This window comes from Zingiber officinale, chromosome 9A, assembly GCF_018446385.1.
Source record: "Zingiber officinale cultivar Zhangliang chromosome 9A, Zo_v1.1, whole genome shotgun sequence".
Lineage (NCBI taxonomy): Eukaryota > Viridiplantae > Streptophyta > Magnoliopsida > Zingiberales > Zingiberaceae > Zingiber > Zingiber officinale.
In genome coordinates, this window is record NC_056002.1 from 49,304,690 (window position 1) to 49,312,764 (window position 8,075).

Sequence of the window (8,075 nt, forward strand, 5' to 3'; positions counted from 1 at the left end):
GATCATGAGCATACATAAATAAACATAGAAGCATAGCAAGTTCTTATCATATCATGAAGCATTGCATGTGAGACACATGGAGATCATAATTAGGTCTCTAACTCTAATTTTTCATATAGTGGCCAAAACATATGATTGTAAATTAGGTTAACAATCAACATACAAGCATGTGAACCCTAAACCAATATCATATCATATATCATAAGGAACATCATGAACATGTTTAGTTTAGGTTCTAGGTTTCCTAAGCTTAGAAACTTGTCATGGCTGAATCTTATCCAGCATTACATTGGGTTAAAAGCAACATACAAGCATGTGAACTCTAAACCAATATCATGTCATATATCATGAGGAACATCATAAGCATGTTTAGTTTAGGTTCTAGGTTTCCTAAGCTTATAAACTTGTCATGGCCGAATACTATCAAACATCACATTTGGTTAAAAATCAACATACAAGCATGTGAACTCTAAACCAATATCATATCATATATCATAAGGAACATCATAAGCATGTTTAGTTTAGGTTCTAGGTTTCCTAAGCTTACAAACTTGTCATGGCCGAATACCATCAAGGATCACATTTGGTTAAAAATCAACATACAAGCATGTGAACTCTAAACCAATATCATATCATATATCATGAGGAACATCATAAGCATGTTTAGTTTAGGTTCTAGGTTTCCTAAGCTTATAAACTTGTCATGGCCGAATACTATCAAGCATCACATTTGGTTAAAAATCAACATACAAGCATATGAACTCTAAACCAATATCATATCATATATCATAAGGAACATCATAAGCATGTTTAGTTTAGGTTCTAGGTTTCCTAAGCTTACAAACTTGTCATGGCCGAATACCATCAAGCATCACATTTGGTTAAAAATCAACATACAAGCATGTGAACTCTAAACTAATATCATATCATATATCATAAGGAACATCATAAGCAAGTTTAGTCTAAGTTCTAGGTTTCCTAGGCTTATAAACTTACTATGGCCGAAACTTGTAAATCATGTAACTAGGTTTCATGTGGCATAAAAGCATGGAAACCCTAAACAAATTTCATAGTATTTATTACCAAGAACATCATGAGCATGTTTAGTTCAAGTTTTAGATTTCCTAGGCTTATAAACTTGTTATGGCCGAAAGTTCATGGAGCATGAAATAAAGTTCTAACCAAACTACAAGAATGAGCATGTCATGTTAACTTCATATCTTGTCTTAAGGAAAATCATGACATGCTTAGTTTAGGTTTAAAGATCTCCTAGGCCCTTAATCCTACCATGACCGAATGTTCATGAGCATGAAATAAAGTTCAATCAACATACAAGCATGAGCATATCATATTAACTTCCTATCTTATCTTAAGAAGAATCATGGCATGCTTAGATTAGGTTTAAGGTTCTCCTAGACCCTTAATCTTATCATGGCCAAAAGTTGAAAGGGAGACATCCTAATTCCAAGCAACATACAAGTATGAGAAATGTTAACAACTCTCTTATCATAAGGTACATATCATAAAAACAAAGGGAGCATGATTAGTTTGAGTCTTAAGCTTACCTAGTTCTTTTATTCATGCTTGGCCGAGAGTCTAGGATCATGAATCTAAGTGCTAACCAAACATTCCAGCATAGAAACATTAGATTAATCCCCTACCATAAGATACATATTACAAGAAACATATTGAGTATATCTAGTTGGGTCTTAAAATTTCCTAGGTCTTCTTTTTGTCTTGGCTGAAAGTCCATGAAGAAATCCTAGGTTTTTAAGCAACCTAACCTCATAGAAAAAACACATGAACTATTGTACCACAGGTGAGGGGAAACTTACCTAATTTCCGCTCGTTGTTCCTTAAGAAAATGATACCCTTGTGAGGAGGAAGAAGAACTTCTCTTCTTAGTTTTCCCTTTTTGTTTTCTTCTTCTTGTAAGAGGTAAACCTTGAGACTCCTTCTTGGAAATAAGGTTTTCTTAGAGATGAAACCTTAACTTGACTTTTGAGAATGAGGGAGAAAAGCTCTAAGTTTCGGTGGAGAAGGAAAAGGGAGGAGGAAGAAGGAGGAAGAAGAAGAATTAGCAAATTCTCTTTCTCTTTTCTCCTCTAAATCCTATTTATTCATCATGGGATGAATCATGTCCTTATTCATTCCCCCTTAACTCCTCTATTTCTTCCCTCTTTAATTCCCACGAAAATTAGAAGGAAAGAGGGTGGGAAGGCAATTTGCCTTTTTCTTGCTCCCTCTCTTAACCAAGAGGAAGAGAAGGTAAGCAACTTGGTTTTCTCTTGCTCTTTTACTTAGTTCTTTCTTCTCACCTTTAACTACAATTTCCATTCCTTTCTATCCATCTATTATTCATTATTCTAGTGGTTATCATACACCAATTTAACTCTATTATTTGTGGGAGGTTCAAGGTTCAAACCTTCCCTCTCTTTCTTTTATCTCTATTATTTCTTTTGATTCCTCTTATCTTTATGCTCTAACGAAAAATAATACCCATATCTTATAATTTCGTGGGTGTTACATTAATGGCCCGGTAACAACTCGAAGAAACATAAACCGAGAGTGAATCGGAAATTGAGTTAGAGCGAAGCCATGGATCCGTATCTATTTTCAAAGAACCTAAACCCACTGTAAGTATTTCTCAATTAAGTAAACTGCATAATTTAGTTAATTACCTTGTGTTTAAATTAGCCAAATCTAACCTCCGAGTCAAGTCATTCCAAAAGGAGGTAACATTCCTTAAGGAAGAGACTAAATTGAGTCCTTTGACTGAGTCAGTTCAAATTGGAAGTTCAACTCAAGTCCAACAACTTGAAGAAGAAAAATCCAATTTGAAAACTCAAGTTAAAGAATTCAAAGACACGTTGGAACGGTTCACTTTGGGTTCCATGAATCTTGATCTAATTCTTGGAAAATAGAGAGTCGTCTACAATCGATCTGAACTTGGATTTAAGGCTAAATGAAAATACAAGTCTTATTTATCGATTATAAATAGAATAAATAGAAAAGTAATCCAAGCATGAGTGTCCAAATAGAACTTGATTAATCAACTTGGACTAGGATAATATTGGGTCCCCAAGAATCAAATCCACTACTTGATAGACCTTATCGAGGTTATAATCCAGGAGGAGCCAATAGAAAAATCATCTTTATTTATAAATAGAATTGCTTGATGCTTGCTTTTATTTGCTCTTATTATACATGCTTAGATTAGGCTAGATAAGGACCTAGACATAATTTACACTTGATTAGTTAGACCTAGGGGTTTTAAAAAGAAAATTAAATATCTAATTTCTTTGAAAGACTTTGTCTAGAAGTGGTGGATGATTCCATATCCAAGAAGGCCTAGTACCTCGCCACAGCTTGGAAGCTAATCTTTGAAATGAATATTTAATTGATTAATTGAAAAATCCGAGTCTAACTCAAATGTAAATTAATTCTTAGATGATAACCTAAATCAAAGATTAAATTAACCATCTCACAAAAACCTGTAAGGTTCCTTAATTGATAACATAGAAAAGGGTAAGATGGACTTAGGTAAAACTTTAGATCAATTAATCTAATCAATTAATAAATTAAACTAATAAAACTGATTAAATTAATCTGATTAATCCAATTAACCTAATCAATTAACCCAATTAACCTAATCAATTAATAAATTTAATTAATTAACTTAGTCAACTAATAAATCTAATAAATTAATAATCAATTAATAATTTATTAGAATCGAATAATTAATAAACTAATTTAATATTCAATTAATCAAAACAATTAATAACTCATATTAAAACAAATTAATTCAAGTTTTAATTAAACCAAATTAATCTATCCCATCATTAACTGGTTTAAATTCAAATTAATTTAACTTAATCAAATCAACACTTAACTCAATTAAATATAAAATTAAACTTAAAAGTTTAAATTTAACTCAACTTATTTAATTCCAAATTTAACTTAATTCAAACACAAAACCATCTCTCAATCACTCACAGAAATACCATGTTTGATAATCTAGACTGGGATGAGATGGAATATTAAGAGATTAATTTTAATCAAACTATCTTTTGATCCGTCAAATTGAACCAAATCAAATACTTTATGTGTAGGAGCATGTTACGCTTCCGCAAGTGCACGGATTCATCGACAGTAATAAAGATTATTGATCCCACGAGGACTGGTTATAAGCACTAGTGATGGCACACTTAGGATTAGCTACACTATCGATGGTTGTAAGTAATCTAAGAAAAGAGATTAGGAAGCAGAAACGAGAACTAGCAACGAGAAGTAATCAACCTGGTTTATGAAGAGTTCTAGGAATTCAGTTTCATTGTGGTGGTATTGATGTATCACATACTATCCTATATTCATTGTCCATCAGCATGCATTCACCGAAAGCTAAAGCAACTATTCTTAAGCACCAAACAAAGATGATCCCTATGAAATCTTGTTACGGTTAACTCCTGTCACTAGGGCACCTCGGTAGATCACAAGGACACAACTGTAATTGATGTTATCAAGGATAGAATTAAGGAGATTAGTTTGGTCTCTTACTTCCTTGTGGAGGAGTCACTTCTCCTTTCAAGGAAGTACCCTAGATGTCCGTGAACGGGTTTCCCCTGTCACTAGGGCCCTCGGGTGTACAATCTAAGGTATTCCCTCTACAAGGTTGGCAATTCCTACACAATCAATCAACACGGCATAGAGATCGAGTAGTCGAAACAAAGCAAGCGAAATCATCCAATGAATATAAGCATAATATGAGTCTTACATCAAAACCAATCCACAATTACTCCCTCATCCTAGAACAAGGACTGTACTCCATAGACGTCAGAGAAAAACCCGAAGACATGATATATTTAAACATATAATTCTCAAACACGAAGGGAGAAAGAAGAAGTATGCTTATCCAATGACGAAGAGTGATCTTCGGATCCAATCCTTTGCTTCTGGAGTTGATGTGGTGATGAAAGAATGCTAAACCGATGTCCTGGACGGCATGGAACAACACCAGAATGATTCTCCTGTTGACAGCTCGCTTCCCGGCTCTCCCCCTTGAGAAAAAGTGTTAAAACCCTTTTATAGGCTAGGGCGCGGCTGCGGTGGCACAGCTGTGCAAGGATGGCACGACCGTGCCATTCTTTGTCTCTGGCTGTGCTGCACGGTCGCGCCAATTGGCACGACCGTGTGAACTCCGGGCTCGACTCCTGGGACACGACTGTGCAGGGTTGCATGACCATGTGTTGCATGGTTGCGGTTATGAGAGGGCATGACCGTGTAGGGTTGCACGGTCGTTCCTTGCTTGGTTGTTGGCTGTGAGGCACGACCGTGCAGGGTTTCACGACCGTGCTTAGATCCCTCTCTAGATTGGCCACACGTTCGTGTAAGGTTGCACGACTATGCTCTCTGCTTTGCTCCGGTGCGTCGATGATAACCATGATTTAGCTATATTATTTTAATTCATAATGCATGCTTTTGATGGTTTATTCATAGCCTAATCTCACATTTACATTACATTTCATAAATTGCATGTGATCTTGGACTTAATTGTAATTTAGCTAATTATCACGGTATTTGATGCTAATATTTGATTCTTATTTTGTAGGCATCAAAAGAGTTTTGGACCCGATCAGATCAGGCCACACTTGGGCTCAAATCTAGGGCTAAACGGAGCGATCAAGCCTTGGAGTGTTTTGGGACCGTCCATTGAAGATTAAGCAAATCTGAGTCATCCATTGAAGATCCGGCTCATCCGACCTAATGAGGAGCAGATCTGGACCGTAGATGAAGATCGGTACTGTTGGATCAAATTTTTGGCTATTTTCCATCGTTGATCAAGCTTCGAGAATTCTCAGCCGTCCGATTAGATTTGGGAGAGTTTAAATACCATTAGAAGGTATAGTGTACAGTGGGCTCGGCTTCGTGACATTTCCACAGTAGCTTCATCTTCCTCTTCCTCGCGACTGAGTTCCCTTTCCACAAACTAGATCCGAGCTTCTTCTTCTTCAATGACAGCGACCCTAAGCGGCCGACGTTCACTTTCCGGCGTTTAGAGAGCGATCGAGGGAGGTCTCCAATTCGCGATTGGGTTCTATTTCATCGCCGCAAACCCGATCGAGGGAGGTCAGATCGGCGTTGTTCGCTTCCACCAAAGCTTCAAGGGAGGTCTCCGGGAGCTACTGGCCCTTTTCTGATTTCCATACCACAGCAAACCTGGGTCAATTCGTCCGGTTGATCTGGATTGCAAAATCACATAATTCTCCTCTGTTTCTTAGGATGGTGAATTTATCAGTTGAATGTGAGCTTTGAGGGAGGTCTCCAGGAGCTGTGAGCATTCCCTATTAATAGAAGGAAGCTTGGATAATTGTAGTTGGTTGTCCGAAGGGTGTTTCCCAGAGGTTGCTCTATTTTACAGTAGATTGGAGGAGTTGAGTTCGGGATTGGGTTTGTGGAATGTTTAGGGTTTAATTTCCTTTGCAATTTACTTTGAATTGTACTTTAATCTATTCAGATTGAAAGATCTGATCCCTTTTCCTAGCTATTTCTTCTTTACTTCATGTTCTTTGCAATTATGTTATGAACACTTCATTACAATTTCGATTTCTTTGAATTACTGCAATCCGAATCATGTTTTACCACTGGATTAGTTTACTAACCAGTTTGTGTTTTGAATTAGATGCTCTGATTAACATTAGTTTAATTAGTTTAGGTTATTTAGTTAGCTAGTCTTAGTTCTCTACTTTGGATTTATTGTTGATTGTGAAAATGTTTAAGTTGTTGAATGCTTAATGTGATGTTTCTGGTTATGAATTTCAGTTCAATGTTGCTGTTTGTTATGGAGGACATTGAGTCAAGTTGTGAATGAATCATTTGAGCTTTCATTGCTTACCTTAATTTCATATGGTTAAATAATGTTGAATGAATGTTGTTGATGCTTGATTGTGAAGTTGATTGAGCTTGATGAGACGCAAGAGAATAATGTTCATATGAGAGAACCTTTCTTTGATTCTGATCTTGCAGGCATTAATTAAAACAATTTGAATTTTAAGTCAAATGATGCACTTAGTTGACCTTGTTGATATAAGAATTGGACTTGAGTCAATTATAGAATTTTTACACACATTCACTAGTCTCCTTGGAAAAATACGACTTGGGGCTCGTTACTACAACACTTGTTTGTCTTAATTTTAATGAGTTTCAATATTTATCAATTTGGGGTGCCACGTGACATGTGAAATGGCTAACATAAAATTTTGGCGCCGTTGCCGGGGAGCAACTAACTAGTAGTGTGTGTTTAATTTTAGATTGTGCATTGATTGATTTTATTTGTTAGCATCTTGATTGATTTGATTGTTTATTTCTTTTTGTTTTTCATGTTGACTAATTCTTAAATTTTTTAGTGTTTTACTGTTCACAATTTCATGAGTTTGAAACTTTATGCTTTTGAGTCTTCTAACATTGAGTTTTAGTGTTGTAGTGAAGAACATGAGATTTCTTTAGCATGAATCCATATTTTCAGAATTTTGGAGATGGAATGGAGAATCAGTATTTTCAGCCTGAGTGTCAATATTACCCAAACATGGATCAACAAAATAGGTATGAGTCATTTTCAAATAGGTTTAATGCTAATTGGGTGGATAATTCATGTTTCAGGTATGAAAATGCACAAAGACCATTTATTGAGCCATATCCAGTCTACCAAAGTTCATATGGGTTTCAAGAGGTTTCAACAAATTTTATGCCACAACCTTTTCAACAAAATGAACCTCAGATGGATAAGACAACATGGAAACTCAGGGAGATTATGCAACAAATGAGTGAGCATCAAGAGCAGCTTCTCAAGGATACATAATATACAGAATCAGTTAGATCAGATTGCATCATCCATTCATCAGTTAAAGACCCAAACCGTCAGTGAAGAGATGGATTGTGGAGATCTTGTCAGGCCTGACACTGCATCTACTTTTTCACTAGATTCTTTAAGTACTTTTTATTGTTGTGATGATGTAGTTGAATATAATTTTGATTCTACTAATGATGTTGCTCTAGATGTTGGAAATGATGCAGGATTT